Source organism: Mustela nigripes, chromosome 14 (genome assembly GCF_022355385.1).
Source record: "Mustela nigripes isolate SB6536 chromosome 14, MUSNIG.SB6536, whole genome shotgun sequence".
Lineage (NCBI taxonomy): Eukaryota > Metazoa > Chordata > Mammalia > Carnivora > Mustelidae > Mustela > Mustela nigripes.
Window position 1 is genome coordinate 15,744,456 of NC_081570.1, and position 18,547 is coordinate 15,763,002.

Sequence of the window (18,547 nt, forward strand, 5' to 3'; positions counted from 1 at the left end):
CAGACTTGTCCATTATCTTGGCTTAGTGATTCATACTACTCAGGGAGTGTCATCTAGAGTTTGGAAAAGGATTATCTGAAACAGTCCTCAGCAGGCTTATTGGGTTGTGGCAAAATACACAATTAGGCTAATATGATACTAATACATCGCTGGTGTTCTAAAATACCAGGTGTTTTACTTTAGGTCTTTGAAATAGGTTCAGTAATTTGTTAAAGTTGTACCCTTGGAGCTGGATTTTTTTTTTTTTTTTAAAGATTTTATTTATTTATTTGACAGATCACAAGTAGGCAGAGAGGCAGGCAGAGAGAGAGAGAGGAGGAAGCAGGCACTCCGCTGAGCAGAGAGCCTGATGTGGGGCTCGATCCCGGGACTCTGAGATCATGACCCGAGCTGAAGGCAGAGGCTTTATCCCATTGAGCCACCCAGGCGCCCCTTGGAGCTGGATCATATGCTGGTAGGGGAGCATATTCTACTGGGAAAGGGAGAATGGTGATGTGAAAGAACTAGTGGCAGTATTTCCTTCATTCTAAGGTGCATTTGTCCTCCATCTTCCTGTTGTAGTCTGAATACCTCTTAAAATTTGTGCAGTTAATGTAGTAGTATTTTTTTGTTTTTGTTTTTTTGGGTTTTGTTTTGAAAAGCTGTCATTAAACCCTCTAGTATCGTAATTGCTATCTTCATAGGATGGATAAAAATAATGGTATATCTTTTTCTTCATTGTTAGATTTGGACATTTTCTTTCTTTTTTTTTTTTACTCCCATTTTGATATTATTATTAGTATTTTGGGTACACAGTGCTAAGAGACTCTGGTACGCAAGGGTCCTGCTTCTTGAGGAGGATTGGAACATAGTCCCCCTGGGTGCAGCTGACCCGCTGTTAGAGATTAGTGTGTAACCTTTGGGGAAGTGGAACTTGATTATCTTTTGGGAGGAGAGGCTGAGTTCTTCCTGGTTAGGGTAACTTTGAATGACATGTGAGGGAAGTAGTTTGAAATCACATTTCTAATTCATATGTCCTTGTTACCTGTAGGCCTTACCCTGAGTTCCCCCAACTTTAGACATTGATCCTTTAACAACATAGAACAAGAGAAAACCTTAACTTATTATTTTCTTTCTGGAACTATTTGAATACTTTTAAAATTTATACAGTATATTACTTGGGAGTTTTTTCCCAAATGCCCTCCCGTTTTCTTAAGCCTCATTTCTTTAGCTTTTGCTTAGTACTGTATTACAAACCACCCCCACCCTCTGGCTTATACCACAAGCTTATTTTTCTCTCACTGATGGGTCAGTTGGGCTTTGCTTCCAGGTTTCAGCTTTGGCTCACGTTGGCTCCAAGCTTCTCATGCTGCAGCCTGTCCAGAAAGCAGTAGCTCTCTAAGAGCGGACTTCTCATGGTGAGTCTGGTGAGCCAAAGGGGGTGCAAGGTCAAGCGCATTTAATTTCTCATATTTCACTGTGCAGAAGATTCCGTATAGTCAAGCCTAATCTGTACCACTTCATTCATTCATTCATTCTTTCAATTCAAAAGTAGTTTTTTTTTTTTGAAAAAGCACTTAATAAGGCCCTGAAGATAAAGCAGAGAATAAAATAGATGGGGATCCTGTCTTCTACTTGGAATTTTCCTTGCAAATTTGATAGTTTTTTTGAATAACCATTTGATCTCATCGCCCTTGGAAAGGCTATCAAGAAAGTAAAAGTCTTGGCTGTGTGTGCCTGCCCATGGCACACGTTCGTCAGAAGGCTTGTTTCCATACTGGGCACTGGAGATACTGCAGCAGGACAGCCCTAACCCAGCTTGCAGGTAGCTTTCAGTCTCCCAGGCTCTTTATCTGTAACATAATTATGCATTTGACTAAATTATTGGGGCCTTAAGGGCAAGTCTGTTGGCTGGCTGGTCAGTAATTAGTGGGAAACTTGAAAGATTCCTCTGAGATTTTGAATGTATAGGTATGGAGTGGGGCCTGGGAATCAATTCAGTTTTTATTTATCAGAGGGGGGGGGGGGGGAGAGCACAGGCAGACATAATGGCAGGCAGAGGCAGAGGGAGAAGCAGGCTCCCTGCTGAGCAAGGAGCCCGACGTGGGACTCGATCCCAGGACGCTGGGATCATGACCTGAGCCGAAGGCAGCTGCTTAACCAACTGAGCCACCCAGGCGTCCCTCAATTCAGTTTTTAAAAGCTTCCCAGTTAGAACCTTGGTTAGATATGTTTGGGGACCAGTGCACACCTTAGTGGCTCACTCTCTCCTTCCTTCCTTCCTTCATGGTGGGGGGAGGAGGAGAGGGAGAATCTCAAGCAGACTGTCTGCTCCGTGTGGAGCGTGAAGGGGGCTCCATCCCAGGACCCAGAGACCATGACCTGAGTAGCTTGCCTGAGCCACACAGATGCCCCACCTCAGTGATTCTTAACTCTGGTTGTGTGAATGTTACTTAGGGAACTAGTTTTTTATTTATTTTATTTTTTTATTTTTATTTTTTTTTAAAGATTTTATTTATTTATTTGACAGAGAGAGATCACAGTAGGAGAGAGGAAGGGAAGAGATCACAGAGAGAGAGGAAGGGAAGCAGGCCCCCTGCTGAGCAGAGAGCAATGTGGGATTCGATCCCAGGACCCTGAGATCATGACCTGAGCCGAAGGCAGCGGCTTAACCCACTGAGCCACCCAGGCGCCCGGGAACTAGTTTTTTAAAAAATGAAAATAATGCCTGAGGTCATTTTAGGCAGTCTCTGGAGATAGGATCACTTAATTTTATCACTTAAATTGTTTTTTTCAAATTATGTTTTGAGGGGCATCACTTCTTTAAATCTCATCACATTATTTTAGTGTTCCTCCAGGTTTGAGAAAGATGTCACTAAATGATTTCTTAAGGTTTCATTTATATCTGACATGAATTTTAGAATAATTTTGTGTCACAAGTCTTCAGCTTAACTGTTCTTTGAGGAATGAGATTTTCCAGACTCGTGGTTCCAACCAGCATTCAGTTCTTGACTCCTTAACCAGGAAAGAACATGTAGAGAGTTCATGGTCATATAATTTATTGGTGAACTGGCACTGAGATAGTTTGGGCAGATGCCTAAGTAATTACATTTCTTAGACAGTAGTGTGAGAGAGAGCAGTTACCGGAGTTTAGAGATGAACTATGGTTTTCTATCTCAAACCTAGAATGTAAGCAGCTATATTTCTCTGATAATTTCAAGACAAGTGTAGCTTCACTGGTGGTGGGTCTCTTTTTCATTCCCCTCATGAATATTCCAGTTGACCTGCAGAGAGTACTCTGAACCAAATAGTGTAAAGTTAGTACTAGAAATGAGTATAAAATTGAAGTTATGCCAACAGCCTAATAAATTAGACCTGTAGGAGATGAAGTCTCTTGCTAACTTAAAAACAAGGTCAAGGTTCCTTTGTTCCTATTATGTAGATGTCCTTTGTGTGTGTCATCCCCTGCCACTGCATGCATGTGCACGCTTTTGTCAGACCTTTTTTGGCGGGTTGTAGGTTCTCCCTTTGGTCAGTGAATATTTAGTTCTGGGTGGATTGATCTAAGTCTGAGTGAGTAAACAAGTGATGGCCCTTTGTGTTCTGGCTTGGTATTGATGACTTAACACTTTATTGGATAGGGTCTTAGTTTCTGTGTCTTGGTTTGTGGTTGAGCTGTAAACGTGGCCAGTCTTCTCAATGGGAAGGAGTTGGAGAGGGCTTTGCAGATATTCAGTGCTTTTGAGCCATAAGCACAGTTCTTTCTTAACTCCCTGATTATGGGCTACTGGGACATAGCCTCAAAAAGGTGGGCAAACTTGTGCCAGTACCGTGCCATCTATTTATTGAGCTACTTTTTACTCTGGCTCCGCTGCTCTGTTCCAGTGTGCTAATCCATGAGCTTCTTGGATTGTTGAGATTAGCTCCACCTAGTGGTGAATTTAAGTTAAAACTGGCAGTTGAATCTATAGTGCACTACTGTACCTACTATCTGGACACCACTCCTTATGGGGTTTTTATAGATGGCAGAAGTGTGGGCAGAAGATGGTTAGGTAGAAGGGAGTAGAGGCTGAGTCAGTACACTGATGGATGGGGGAGACTCTGAATTGTCTAGGAGCGGCTTTTAAGGGTTAGCCAGAGGCTATATAGTCAATCAGAATTTAAAATTCAGGATGGTGTCTGCTTTAGAAAAATAATTGCCCTTAGTCTTGACTCCAGCCTTACCATCCACGTGATCTTGGATAAGTCAGTGAATTTCCCTAAGCTCCATTTGCTTCATCTGTAAATGAGGAATAATGGTAATATCTACATCTTGGGGCTGAGTGTGAGGACTAAATGAGATCATGTAGGTGAACATATTTCATAAATGCAAAAGTGCTATGAAAATACTAACAGCTACCAGGTTTTCACTGCAATGGGAAGAATTCAGAGCAGGGAACCCAAAGTGGGACTTGCTCCCAGAACCCTGGGATCATGACCTGAGCTGAAGGCAGATGCTTTAAGTGACTGAGCCACCCAGGCACTCCTCAAGAGTTTATTAAAAATAGGATGACAAATCATGTTGAGTCTTACATACAGAAAGAGAAAAGTTCAGCCGTTCAACTGCCCTTTTTTTTTTTTTTTTCATTATAGCATCCTATGAGTGGACAGGGCAGAGTTGGTTGATGAGAAAGCTGGACCTTAGTGAATGCCCAGGGCGGCAATGATGGGAGTGCTGGTTCTGAAACCTGACACCTTTTCCTTCTTCTCCTTACCATCCCACAGGATGGCTTTCAGAATAGCACCATTGTTTTCCATATATTTAATATGGGCCTGATTGGTAGGAGAAAGGAACCTCATTATTAGGTCACAAAATCTCATTAGCTTGACTCAAATAAAGTGAGGTGATTGGGATTCTGTCCTCCATCTTTCCTCCACAAAGGTCAGGGGTTTTCATACTGGAGTTTAGGTGGTAGACTCAGAAACCTCAGGGCATGTTTGTATTAGTGATTTCACTTGATCCTTAATACAGCCCTGTAGGGGAGGTGGGACAGATGGTACCATTTGTCAGACGGCAAGACTGAGGTTAAACAGCTTGGCGTTGTGTGCTAAAAAATGCATAACTGGCTTTGGATTTGAGTTCTGGTTCTGTCACTAACTTGATCTTTTGACTTTAGTCAAGTAACCTAAACCTTCTGAGCCTTGCATTCTTCTCTGTGAAATGGAAGTAGCTATATCAAACTTTACCCCTGAGTTATGAGGGTTGCATGAAACACTGTGTAAAGCGCTTAGCACAGTGCTTGCAAGTAGGAGGTGCTAGGCAGTCAGTGGAATGGATTGAAGGGATCATCGCCATTGTCATCCTCATCCTCATTAGTTCTCTTCAAACTAGGGCCAGAAAACTCTGCTGGCTTCTGGGTCTTAGGCTGCTATAAAGTGAGGGGCCCTCAGTCCCCCTGCTAGGAACAGGAAAAGACTTTCAGGTAGTGCGAGAGTCTATCTTACTCTCCCTTACCTCTCCTCTTTTAAACCAACTCTGTGATTGGGCTGGCCCTTTGGAGCTCCAGACCCACAGTGGAGCCTCATTTCCAGTTTCCTGGATCTCCTTTGTAAAGCTTTGGAAAGTCTGCATTGGTCTGATGGGAGAGAGGTTTTGGGCTTGATTCTGAATCTCTAACTCCCTGAAGAGCTGCCCCATTTTTTCCATAACTCGAGGGCTTCACAACTGTTTCGCTGTTGGGGAGTTCTGTGCATCCCTTAGCAGCTGGTGAGGGGTGGGCAGGCACTGTGAATTCTTCAGTTGCCTCATGTGAGAATGACTTCACCTCAGGGGGTGCTGAGTTTGCAGAAATTTCCCCATCTTAGATGCAAGTGTGCTCTAAGACCAGTCTTTCCCTAGCCCGCAGGGATCTTGGCCCCTGGTAAGGGTAGCGTGACTCAAATGGAGTCCTATTTTTGCATTTAGCTTTCTTTACAGTGTTTGATGTTCTCTCCGTTTCTCCCATGATACTAATATAATTCTCCGGATTAGGAGTTGGAAACCCAGGTTCTAGTTGGGCAGCAGTTTCCTTGGACAGGTTGCTGTACGTCTTTGGGTCTCAGTTTCCCCATTTGTAGATAAAACTGCTTTTCTATTCCTTTTTGGTTTGTGTCTTTTTATCAGTAACCCTCTTTTCTTCCCAATAAAATCTTAAGAGAGGGCGCTGTGAGGGGAATAAAAAGGTGTCCTGTGGAACAGAGATGCTGGGGTTGAAGCCAGGCAAGCAGTTTTTCCTCTCCCACTGCTGCTTTCTCCCCAGTGCAGATGCTCATGCTTTGTGCCCCTCTGTGGGCCTTCTAGGGCTCTGCCTAGAGATGTGAACTTCACTGGTACAGGATCATCTCTACAGCTTTAAGAATTTTTTATTGTTGGCAGGTAGTTAATAAAAATCTGTGAAACCTGTATATGAAATATACAAATAGACTATTGAGTCTTTAAGAATTAGCTTTTCATTGATATATTTGAGAGATTCTAAAGTTTGGTTCAGTCTGTAGTGCTTTAATATATTGTAATGTCCAGTAAAGACTGACTGAGTTTTTGCTTGTAGGATAAATAAAGGTTCTTAAGAGTGGCAGACACCATACTTCCCTCTCTTAGGTATCACTTTCTTCTGGGCGTACCGGTACGATCCAAGCATTAATAGAATTCGGTAGTGAAACTAGATGCTTTTACAGGTACCTTTCTTTTAGTACCCTGGCATTTTCCACTTTCTATATAAAGCAGATAGAACATTTTGCTCTTGTTTATGTTTCAGAGAGTCATTGTAGTGCTAGTTTCATATTAAGGTATCTAGGAATATTGAATAGTAAGAAAAACATATATGCTTTGGAGTAGAGGGATATAAATTTGAATTAGATTCTGTCACTAACTACCTGTGTTTGAACAAACTGCTTTAACTTTTCAGTCTTGATTGACACGTCTTTAACTTGAGCTGATAATACCTGCTAACCTTTTGCAGAGTTGTTATAAGGATTAGCGGGTAACATATCTTCAACCCCCCAGTGAACATACAGTCAGACAAAGGGCAAAGATTGGTCTGTTAGGGAATTCGCATAGAAAAGCATCAGTTTTATGTTATTGTGTTACAAAATGATAAGTCACCGAGTGTGATTTGCTCATTGGTGTTTGCTCATTTCAGGGAACATTTGTTTATATCTTGTCTATTTTGCAGCAGGCAGTATAGAGGAGTAATTAGGAACAGGGACTCTAGAGCCAGACTGCCTGTGTCTGAATCTTATATCCACTGTTTATGTGCTGTGTGATCTTGGCTGAGTTATTTCACTTTGATATTTTCCTTGTGAGGATAACAGTAATACTTACCTCCTCAGGAGTTTATTATTATTATTTTTAATTTTTTTTTAAGATTTTATTTATTTGAGAGAGAGGGTGAGATTGTAAGTGATGTGGGGGGCAGGTAGAGGGAAAAGCTGGCTTGCGGGACTTGATTCCAGGACCTGGGATCATGACCTGAGCCGATGGCAGATGCTGAACCAACTGAGCCACCCAGGCGCCTCTCAGGAGTTTATTAAAAGAACGATGACAAGTCCATTTTGAGTCTTGTAGAAAGAGAAAGGTTAGAGCGCACAGAGAGCGGGTCTGGTAGTAAGGTACCAATATATATGGATAAAAATTTAGTGAGTGGCTAGTCTGACCTGATAGCATTTTTCTGGTTACAGACCTCTTTCCTACCTTACTTAGATGAATTGCTTGATTGATTGTTAAACAGATTGGTATTAGGGATCACATGTTTTTAGGGTGGATCTTTTATACCTAGAAGAGATCTAAGGTTATAGAGGGTACTTACTCAAAGTCACATATACCACATTTAGTGGCAGAAACAACCTGGAACAGTATATACAATGTAGGACTTTGTTTCTATTTAACAAAAGAGGATACTCACTTCTATTTTTTTTTCTTTGAGAGGGAGAAAGAGAGTGAGAGTGGTGGTGTGGGGATAAGAGGGAGAGAGAGAATCTTAAGCAGGCTCCATGCCCAGCTCAGAGCCGGTCATAGGGCTTGATCTCACAACCCCGAGAACATGACCTGAGCTGAAATCAGGAGTCAGACGCTTAACCAACTGAGCCATCCAGGTGCCCCAGAGGATACCCATTTTTTAAATGACTGGATGAGCAGTTCTTGTTAGTGAGGAGTACCAAACTTAGTTTTTAATACGTTACAGTAAAACAGGAAATCTGCAGACATGATGGAGTTTTGCCCCACAGCTTATAGGGCCATCATACTCTCTACTCAAGTGCTTGGAAGACTGTAAAGTGAGGGGAATAATCAGTTAGGGGGTGCTTTCCAGTAGGTTGTCTCAAAGAATACTCGGTTACTAAGCCAGGGCTCACAGGACGAGGGTGGATTTCTGATGTCTTGAACAGTGGTCTGACTTGTGATATGATCCCCAAATGATAACACATGCTGTTTCCATAACAGTAGTGAGAGCTTATTTATAACCATTTTTCAGGAAATTTAGGCTCAGGAACTTGTTCTAGCCAGAGCTTCAAAATGTTGAAACTGGGGTGCCTGGGTGGCTCAGTGGGTTAAGCCTCTGCTTTTGGCTTGGTCATGGTCTCAGGATCCTGGGATCGAGCCCTGCATCAGGCTCTGCTCAGCGGGGAGACTGCTTCCGTCTCTCTCTGCCTACTTGTGACCTCAGTCTGTCAAATGCATAAATAAAATCTTAAAAAAAAGAAAAAAGATGAAACCATTATTCAGCTCCAGATCCATCTGATTCCAGAGCCAATGGGCTTCCCGCCATAGTGCTGCACAGCACCCCCCATCCCCCCAAGTGTGAATGAATATTCTTAGAAAGGTTGAGCTTAGGCAGGAGTCACACTAAATTTAGGAAGACCTCTGTAAAAGGAGAAAAGACCAGAACTAGAGGCAGGCTACATCTGTTCTGTTTTGCTTTCCTAGAGTCATTGGGTGTGTAGATGCCTGAGGTTTGGCTATCTTAAGGTTGGAAGACAGAGTGGCCACCTCTTGGAGACAGAGGCTGCCCAGGGGCTTGAGGGGAGGGCGTGGAGCAAATTTTCTCAGGTGGCCTTTGATGGGACTAGTCTTAATAGGAGTTTGAGTGGTTCAGGCCAAGTTACCAGTGCTGGGACTGCCAACGATAGATGGCTCCGTCCATTGAAGGGCCAACCTGGAAGGACCTTTGGAGGTTATTTAGCCCAGCCCTCACTGTTTTGGGGGTGGTGTGGGGTGCAACAGTTTTATTTAGATATAATCCACATATCGTACAATTCACTTAAGATGTATAATAATTCTTTTTTTTTTTTTTTTAATATATTCACTGACTTGTGCAGCTATGACCACAATATATTTTGGAGCATCTTTACCTTCTTTACCTCAGAAAGAAACCCTCCCTATACCCTTTAGCTTTCACCTCCTAAACCCTCCTCCCCTGCCCCCAGTCTCTCCATCCTTAAGCAACTACTGGCCTATTTTCTCTTGCTGTAGAAAATTTGAAAATTTGTAGAAATTGGAAAATTTCATATAAACAGAATCACACAATGCGTGGTCTTTTGTGATTGGCTTCTTTCATTTAACATAATGTTTCTTTATATTTTAGCATATATCAGAACTTCATTCCTTTTTATGACTGTTGTTCCATTGTATGGATATACAGTCTGTTTTGTCTAAATAATTTATCAGTTGATTGATTCTTGAGTTGTTTCTGCCTTTGGGTTTGCTATTACGCATAGTGCTTCTGTGAACAATTGTGTGTATGTTTTTTGTGTGGCCTTCCAGTATTCAGATGGAGAAATTGATTGGCCTTCCAGTATTCAGATGGAGAAATTTTGCGTGGCCTTCCAGTGTTCAGATGAAGTTCTCACTGCTGTGCCCAGTGTATCCTGGGGCTGGAGGAGGCTGTGCTGTCATCTGCTTAAGGGTAGCCAACTGTGAGGAGCTTGAAGCATATAGCGATTTGTGGAGAAGCTGAGATTATCTTTAGTTTTGGGGCCTTCATTCCTCCAGGACAAGCAGTAACAATGCAAGGGCATGGGGATGGACTTAGGTAGCACATTTTCCACTGACCTTCAGTGCAGCCCTGGACACGTGACTTTACTTCTGTGAGCCTTGGATTTCCTGTTTGAAAAATGGAATTAATGCCCATCATGCAGTCTTCGGAAGAGTAGCAGTAATGCAAGTGAAGCACCCAGCATAATGCTTGATTGGCTAAGTGGTACTGTTATTTAGGAAGATAATGGAGGGATGGACAGAGGAAAATGGCCAGAGGTAGACTTGTAATGCTCCAGAGGAGCCACTAGATGGCAGAAAAATAGCAAGAAATACCAGATTGGTTGTGTGCCTGGGACTTAGAAAGGTTTCTTGAATTTCTGTCTTTCTCATTGCCCCTGGGAAAAAAGTACAAACTTTCAAATTGCTGGGAAAAGAGCCCACTGCCCACAGTCATTTGTCACTCATACCGTTAACCTGTACTGTAGTTCTTAGAACCATTACTACCTTCCAGAGCCAGTGATCGTGATTTCCAGTTCACCAAGCATCAGTCTTTATTCTCCCCATTTAAAAAAATCGGATCATGAGCCAAGCTTTGGTGTAGACTCTGTTTGGGGAGCTTGTAGATATCTTTTGTTATGAACAGACACATTCTGTCCCTCCAAGTATCAGAATCAAGTTTAGGCTGCCAAGGAAGAGTGAAATGTTCATGTGTGGGTTGGGCGTTGGAGGGAATTGGTTTACTTCAGAGCTGTGGAGAAGATTTAGGTTGGTTGGAATGTATGCAAGCAGAGAAGTCCTCTTAAAGGCATACATTGGGACTGGGCCATTAGGCCAGATGACCTCCACGTTTTCTCACAGTTCTGAGCCTAGATGGCCAGGAAGGGTGAGCAAGGGGAATCTTCAGCTTTTTCCTGGGTTATTCAGAAAGATTTTCTACTGACTGGTTTCTTCCCCCCTCCTCCCGCTTTTGCCCTCAGGGAGGGAACTTTTATATCCAATAGAATTGAGGCTCCCCAGTTTGCAAGGGCCCCTAAGTAGAGGATGGAAAAAGTAGAGAGAGGCAGATTGATGGGCTTCTGGGCTGGAAGGTAGCCGTCAAAGATCATGTGGCCCATGTCCTTTCCTGTGGGCAGATGGAAGTGTGAAGCAGCAGGAGGGGGTGGGGAGCGGCTACACCTCTGGTCCTGAGGCTCTGTAGCTCAGAGGACTTGGTCAGGCTGAAACTTAAAACAGACTGTGGCCTGGCCTCAGCCATTCAGTGGCAGGCATTTGGCTCTGGTCTCCTACCGTCTAATCTTCATATGTTTCGGTCATCTTTTCTTAACCTGTGTATGAGGCTGTTCGTATATCCAGCACGGTGTGAAGCACTTAGTGAGTTCAGATGACTGCACAGGAGAGAGGCAGGGAGAAGAGGGGGCAGTCAGGAGTGCCGAAGAATCCAGCAGGGGAAGAAATACGCACGGGTCATAATGCCATCTCATTTTCTTCTTCCAAGAAGCCTGTGAGGCAAGTAGAGCAGGTGTTTATTTTACAAGTGAGAAAACTGGCGTAGAGTTCAGCTTCTATAAGATTTCACAGATGGAAGCAGAGCCTTTGGTTTGGAGGCCAGTGCTCCTCTCTGCTTGAGCCCCTCCCTCATTGTGATGGTGCCCCTTTTCTACCAAGTGGCTTCTGTGATTAGGAGAGCTAGGACTGACATTGCACAAATTCACAAAATGGATAAGGTTCCTCCTTAGCACCTCTGCCGTCCATTTTCCTTCTGTGAAGCTCCGGGCCGCTGGGCAGGTTGTTGGCTCTTCCGTGGTCATACTCAGGTGGGCGTGATTCACTGGGGACCAGGTTGGCAGCGGCGGTGGCTTGGTTTGCAGATTAAGGAGCCTGCATTTTGCTTCAGTCATCTGAAGTTTTCCCTTCAGATGTTGAAGGTTAAGCCGCTCCCAGTGGAGTTGAAAAGTAGGACTCTAGGGAAGCAGCAACATGTGAAAGCGTGTGTGCGGGGAATTTTAGAGCTACTAAGGAAGTTGCAGGCTTTGGAGTAGAACAGATCTGGGTTTCAGACCATCTGTGCCATCGAACAGCTGTGACTTCTGATGAGTCCATGCACCTCTCTCAGCTTCAGTGTCTTCATCCCTAAAGCAGCACAGTTGCTGTGTTGTAGGGCTGGGGGGAAGTCAGAGATGCGTACACAGAGAAGCATGTCCCCGAGTGGCTCTCATGCGTCCGAGTTACTTGTAGTCTCCTGGGTGCTGCCAGTGGATGGACCCTTGGTTGCTTTCTGCTCTGGTGAGCTGAGAGCAGGAATCCCAGGCCTAGCTCTTGGGAAGCTCACCCCAGGGGCGATAGAATCTGGTGCATTTGTACTTTCCCAGGAGAAGGGGGATGATGTCTTTAAACTTCGAGTTGGCTGCTGGGCCCTGGGACAAAGGGGAGACAAGCCCCAGGGCTGAGACAATCATGTCTTTATTATCTCAGATGTCTCAGGCCTGTCCCCCGCCTGGAGATATATGGCCGGGAAAGCTAGCTCCACGGCCTCGGCGCGATTCCAGGTCCTAGGAATGTCTGGCTGTGTTATAGCAAACAGGATCACGCATAACAGCCCAGCATCCAGGCATCTCCGCCCCAGCAAGCTCTTTCTCCGCCAGCTTGTAAAACAGTGGGACCTACAGCAGTGTGACATGGGCCCCATGCCTCTGGGGGTCCCAGCAGCCTGGCACGGGGCGGCAATGCTGAGCAGTGATGGAACCATCTGAGACTCTAGGCACAGGGCCAGCAGCGCAGGTCTGGCTGTACCCAGGGAGCATCTTCCAGACCAAGCTCTGCCTGGCTCAGATCTGACTTGTAAGCCATGGGCTTCCCTGATTCTAGCTGCTTTCTCTCCCTTGTGTCCCCTTGGGAACAGCTGCATGGAGCCATTGAGAAGGGTTGTTTATAGATGCACTTGGCACGTGATGGGGAGACCAGCGGCGATGAGTCCTTGAGTTCCAACTTCCAGCTGCTCCCAGGTGCTGGGGAGCCTTCTGCTCTGGGCCCCAAAGAAATGAGTCTACACTGTTGTCTTTGGCTGAGGCTTCAGGAACGCGGGGATGAGAGGACCAGGAGACAGTGGGTCAGATGGCTGTCCAGGGCACCATTTATAATGAGGCCTTGTGGGCTGGCCCTCCGGGGAGGCCTTGCACAGGGACCAGGACTCTGGACCCCGGCTGAGGCTCTTCTCTGGGGCCTTGAAAGGGGTGCGGGGTCCTGCAATCCAGGCATAGTGGTAGATGAAGATGGTTTCGTCTGTTTGCCTGACTCTCTTGTTCTGGAGAGGGAGTGCAGAATAACAGCTGCAGAGCTGTGGTGTTCACTTGTGCGCCTGCTCCAGCGCAGCCTGCCCTCAGGTAGTCCGCCTCGAGCCTGTCTGGGGCTCAGCAGATGGCTGCATTGCATAATTTTCTGTATTGGTTCATCGAAAACTTACTTAGTGATGGCCAACAACAGCTTCCCTGCCCCTCCTTGCCCATTTAAAATAGAGGATCTGGATCCCACCTTGTGGGAGCTCCCAGTCTGAGAAGGAGGATATGAAAGTGTAAGCAGTAGTGTGTGTGGCTCTGTGTGCCGTGTACTTCACGGGAAGTGCAGATCTGCAAAAGGGGTGCCTGCCTGTTTTTCTGTCAAGTGTGTCCTCTGCCCAGCGGAAGTCAGGGGTTCCACTCTGAAACATCTGGCTTGGCCAGGCTTGGAATCGTGGGCGAGGGAGTGGCCACAGGAGCATTCTGTGATGTCCACAGCAATAGTGCTAGCTTAATAGCCTGGTACCAGCAGTGTGACAGGCAGCTAAGTGCTTTTCGTGTTTTATCTACACAGTAGCTCAGTTTCTAACCAAGGAAGCAGGTGGAATGACTTACCCATGGTACACAGCTAGGATGTGGTAAAGCTGGGGTTACATGACTCCAGGGCTTTTAAGCACTGAACCCCCCCCCCCCCCCCGGGTAGACAAATAACATGTAATTTGAAAGGCTTATGTTAGATACCAGATTTATTTTAAAATATCAGCTGGAGGTAATAACGTGAGGGTTTTGTTTCTAAAGGCAAGAGGTGTAGGTTAAACGTTGAGAACCCCTTTCTTGCTAATGAACTGATACTTCTGCTGGGCAGGCTAGACAGGGGGGTTCTGATGCTTGAGAGCAAGTTGGAGGGGCGTAAGCTGCTTCTCTCGCCACCATACTGGGGCCCTCCTGTCCCATTGACTCTTGCTGTGGTTGCAGGTGGGTGCCTGAGAGCAGACAGGGGTGGGGTGTGTGTGGTGGGGGGGCTGCTCTCATCACACGTATGGCTGTGCTACCTGGCCCGGTGGGAAGGAGAATGTGCATGTGGGTAATGGGCCAGGCGACTGTTGACTGGGCACTGTCTATATTACACTTCATTTCGCACACTAGCCTTAGAAATGGCATGGGGGGAGGGGTAGTGGGGACTGTTGGGGGTTAACTTATCTGAGGTCACCCAGCTCACAAGAGGCCTGAGGAGACTCATTCCCAGATCAGTGCAACTTTGGTGCTCAGGCTTCTGACACCACACTGTGCCTGCTCTTCTGAGGAATGAGTCTAAAGTTCCCTCCCCGGAACCCCCTCTGATGAGTGACTGAGCTACCCTCTCTCTCAGCCTCCCTCTTCCCAGACTGAAGCAGTCTGAATTCTTAGCAGCAGCCCTGCATCCTCTGGGTCGCTTCTCTGGATTTATTCCAGCTCTGTGATGAATCAGAGGGGCAGCGACTCGCCCTGTCCTGGCCGCGATAACCATCAGCCGTCCCTGAGGCTTCCCAGGTGGCTCCCGCCGCTGTCCGGGATGGCGGCGAGGAGGCGGCCCAGGCTGCAGGAGAAGGGAGGAGAAGGGAGGAGAAGGAATGGAAAGACTCCCAGGAGAAGAGAGACCCAGCACACTGGAGTGTCACTGCACCCTTCTGGGGCCAGGAAACTGCTGTCCTCTCAGCCTAGCACACAGTTTCCCTCTGTCTTCAAGAAAGAGCCAGGTGCTGGCTGATGACAAACGTTAGTATCACCCCATGCAGTGTTGCAGTTGGTTCTCCAGAATAACAGGGTTGCGGTGAGGGCTGTGTAGAGTAGAGGCTTTGGAATCAGAACTGGGTCCACTTTGGCTCTGCCATTGTCCTCACCTCTCTTTAACTGATGAGATTCAGAGGTTTTAACTTGCTTCACATTCCCCAGGCTGTCAGCAGTGGAGCTAGAGTGACACCCGGGGTCCTGATGGCTGGGAGAGACGGCACGTGGCGGGAAGGGAGAGAGAGGCGGCACCTACAGGGGTCTGGTTAGGGGCTGTTTAAGTTCTGCCTTGGAATCTTCTGGTTGCTGGCTTCCTTTTTTTTTTTTTTTTTTTTTAAAGATTTTATTTATTCATTTGACAGAGATCACAAGTAGGCAGAGAAGCAGGCAGAGAGAGGAGGAAGCAGGCTCCCTGCTGAGCAGAGAGCCCGATGTGGGGCTTGATCCCAGGACCCTGGGATCATGACCTGAGCTGAAGGCAGAGGCTTTAACCCACTGAGCCACCCAGGCACCCCAATCCATTGGTTTCTGTGTGCTTACGATCTGTTTGCTTTTCTTCAGTTTCTTAGTCAAAGATCTTTTTGAAAAATACCTCCCTTTTTGTCTGAACTGAAGGGGATGAGGAGCCCTCTATACCATCTTCTATACCTTGGTCCAGGTTAGGTGTTCTAGAGGAGGCATGGGAATACTCCGGAGAGAGTTCAGGCTGTGGATTCTCAGCCCCTTCTGCATGTGGTTAGGAACCCAACAGCCTGTCTGGGGGGCTGGGCACCAGACCTATACCTTCTGCCACACCAGCCAGGGCTGGGCTGCTATTGCCGGCTCTGGCTTTGTCAGCCTTGGCAGTGTGACTCCAGCCTTCCTCACTCTCTGCCCCAGGGAAAGCTGGGGCATGAAACCTACAGAACAATGTGTAGGTCTCCTGCAGAGTCATAGACTTGACCTTAGCCCAGCCAGAGACATAATGCTGCTTTGTGGGGAGTGCTGGGCTCAAGGCTCTGAGGCCCTTTGGCCCAGGACTATCAAAGGTCAATCTAGGCCAGCAGTGGGGTGAGGGAAGGTGGAGATGGTTGTGGGATTAGAGAAGAGGCCTGGTGACACACTACATCCTGACTAGGAGCCTGAAGGCGTGGGCCCTGGCTGTACGCAAGTCTCTTCTTCCTGTGGGTCTCAGTCTCCTTATCCGTGAAATGGGGTTAAGTCACACACCGGCCTCTCAGCTGGTTTATGCAATAGGAAATACATATGTTCCATTGCTTGCTTGTAATCATGCTGTGGGGTAATGCTGGTGGGTGATGGTTAGTGTGGACATGACCCTGTAGTCAGCAGATTCTCAGTGAGCGATGGTGCTGGTTCTTTCTGATGGTTGACACAGTGTCCCGAGGGGCCTGGCTCATCTCGGGAGGCTGTGTCACTTTTCCCAAGTGGAAGCTCCAAGGAGGCTGCAGTTCTTGATGTTGCTACAAAGTCCAGAAGAACCTGGGTAGGTGAGGAACCAAACTGAGAATAGAAGGTTTGGCTCAAAAAGGCGATGCTGTCCTGCTGAAGGCTGGGAGGTGGAATCAGGAAGTGGGGGGTAGGAGTAGGGTCTTGTCTTGGGCCTGTGCTCTCCCAGTGTGGTTGCTGGGTTGAACTAATTATGTCTAGTAATTCCTGGTCCAGGACCAGTCTGTGCCAGAGTTTGTTCTGGATCCCTCCTGTCTCCCTTGGTGCTGTGTCCCCCATTTACCAGTTTCTGGAGCTCAGTTTTTATTTTCTCTGGGGTCCCCTTTGCTCTTCTCAGTTGTGGGGCTTCTACCGTAGCCTTCTTAATAAGTCTGGGGGTGTTGCTTATGGGACTAGAGACTGGCCCTGCTCCAAGGTCATACACAGTGTGGTCTCTCACTAGACCGTGAACCCCTTGAGGGCAGGGTGTAAGTCTGAATTGCCTCTGGGCTCCTGTGTCCAGCATGCTCTGTTGCCAGGCTGGCCAAGGCAGCACAGGCCTGAGCTGGCCCTTCTCCCTCACAGGTGGCATGGGTTGAGGTGGGGATGGGTGCTGAATCAGAGTATATGGCTCCTTGTGTCCAGCTTCCTCTTCCCGGCTGGCCCAAGGCTTGGGAACAGTGGCTGCCTTTCTGGGGCAGCCAGGGCGCCTGGCCAGAGTATGCTCTGTCGGGCACTGTCAGCTCTTCAGCAAGCCCTGGTCCTCCTCTTAACCTAGAGAAGGCCCTGGGTTATTGGTGTTATTCTTGGCGGACCACTGGGCCCCTCAGCAAACAGGGAGGCGAGTGTGCACCCGGCCTGGGCCTGTTTGTGTTGGCCTCGCCAGGCGGGGGATTAGCTCAGCTGGGCTGCTAATTGCCTCCGAAGTGCCGGCCGGGATGCTGACAAGGGCTGGGTCTCTAGGCCCCTCCTCCCCAGCAGGCACTATGCCAGGCTTGGGGGCCCAGCCCAGGAGGGCCCCTTCTCTCCCCTGTCAGCGCCTGCTTGGCCTAGACCCTTGAGATGTGGGCAGGGGGTCACCAGGGCTGGCGGCTCAGGAAGGAGTGGGGGGAGATGCCTATGAAGTCATTGCCTGGGCCAGGCCAGGCCAGGCCGTACTTCGCCCCTTCCCCCACATCCCTTAGACCCCCTCCCCCTTTCTGGAGTCAGATGCCTTCTGAAGCTCAGCAGTTTCTCCTTTTGTCAGGCAGCTGCTGGGCTCCTCTGCCCGAGATGCCCTCTGGTCCCTCAGCACTGTGCTTCCCTTGCGCGTCTCCGTTTCTGTTCCTGTGTCTGTCCTCCCACCTTCTGGCTTTCCCTCACTCTGTTCCTCAGCTTTCTTAGCCCCTCTCAGTTGCCCAAAACCCTGTACTTCCTTCTACCCTTTGTCTGCCTGTGTTCTCTGGCCCTTCCTTGGCCCAAGACCCATCTCACACCCTGGCCCTGGTCTCCCCAGACAGCTCTGCTGTCAAGCAGGCGCTGAGAAGGAGGTCCACTTTATCATGGTCTCTCTGCTTTCCCAGACACCTTCAGGCCCGAGTTGTGAGATAGACAGCTGTCGAGAATGGATCTGGACACTGGCTCTCCGTGAGCTGACAGTGCTTGGGAGTACTGAAAGCCTTCCATGCTCGTAGGCGGAGCCTCTGGGCCCCACTATATAGGCTTCCTGTAGTTCTGACATTCCTTCCTCCTCCTGTTCCCGGTCCTGGCTCTGCTTCTCAGCCATACTGAGAACTTGGTTCGGCCTCTCCTGCTGGCGCTTTGGGCTGCCTTGCCATTGCCTTGCTTGCTGCTGCCTGGGTATTCTGACCCCATGGGTTCTCTTGTCTCCTGGCTTGGGATCTCTGTCCTGAGACATCTGTCTGTTTCTGATTTTGGGGAAGGGGCCAAAGTAGGATCACCTGTCTTCAGCCCTCAACTATCTCTGATTTCCTCCTCTTCCATCTCCTCTTCTGGCCCCCTCAATTTTAGAGCCACCTTAACTGCCTCTGACATTCCTGAAAAGGGAATAATATTTATAATAGTAGCTGCCATTTGTTGAGCTTTATAGATTTGATTTAACATCCCCAAGAAACTG

General features: G+C 47.4%; 1 long non-coding RNA gene across 1 annotated transcript in view; it reads left to right on the plus strand.

Moving 5' to 3' along the window:
- The first annotated feature begins 1,267 nt into the window (after positions 1 to 1,267).
- The window catches only part of LOC132001737 (uncharacterized), a 36,306-nt gene continuing 19,026 nt past the window's right edge, over positions 1,268 to 18,547 (plus strand). The window contains exon 1 of the long non-coding RNA XR_009399660.1: positions 1,268 to 1,397. This is a non-coding gene — a long non-coding RNA (uncharacterized LOC132001737). The remainder of the gene's footprint in view (positions 1,398 to 18,547) is intronic.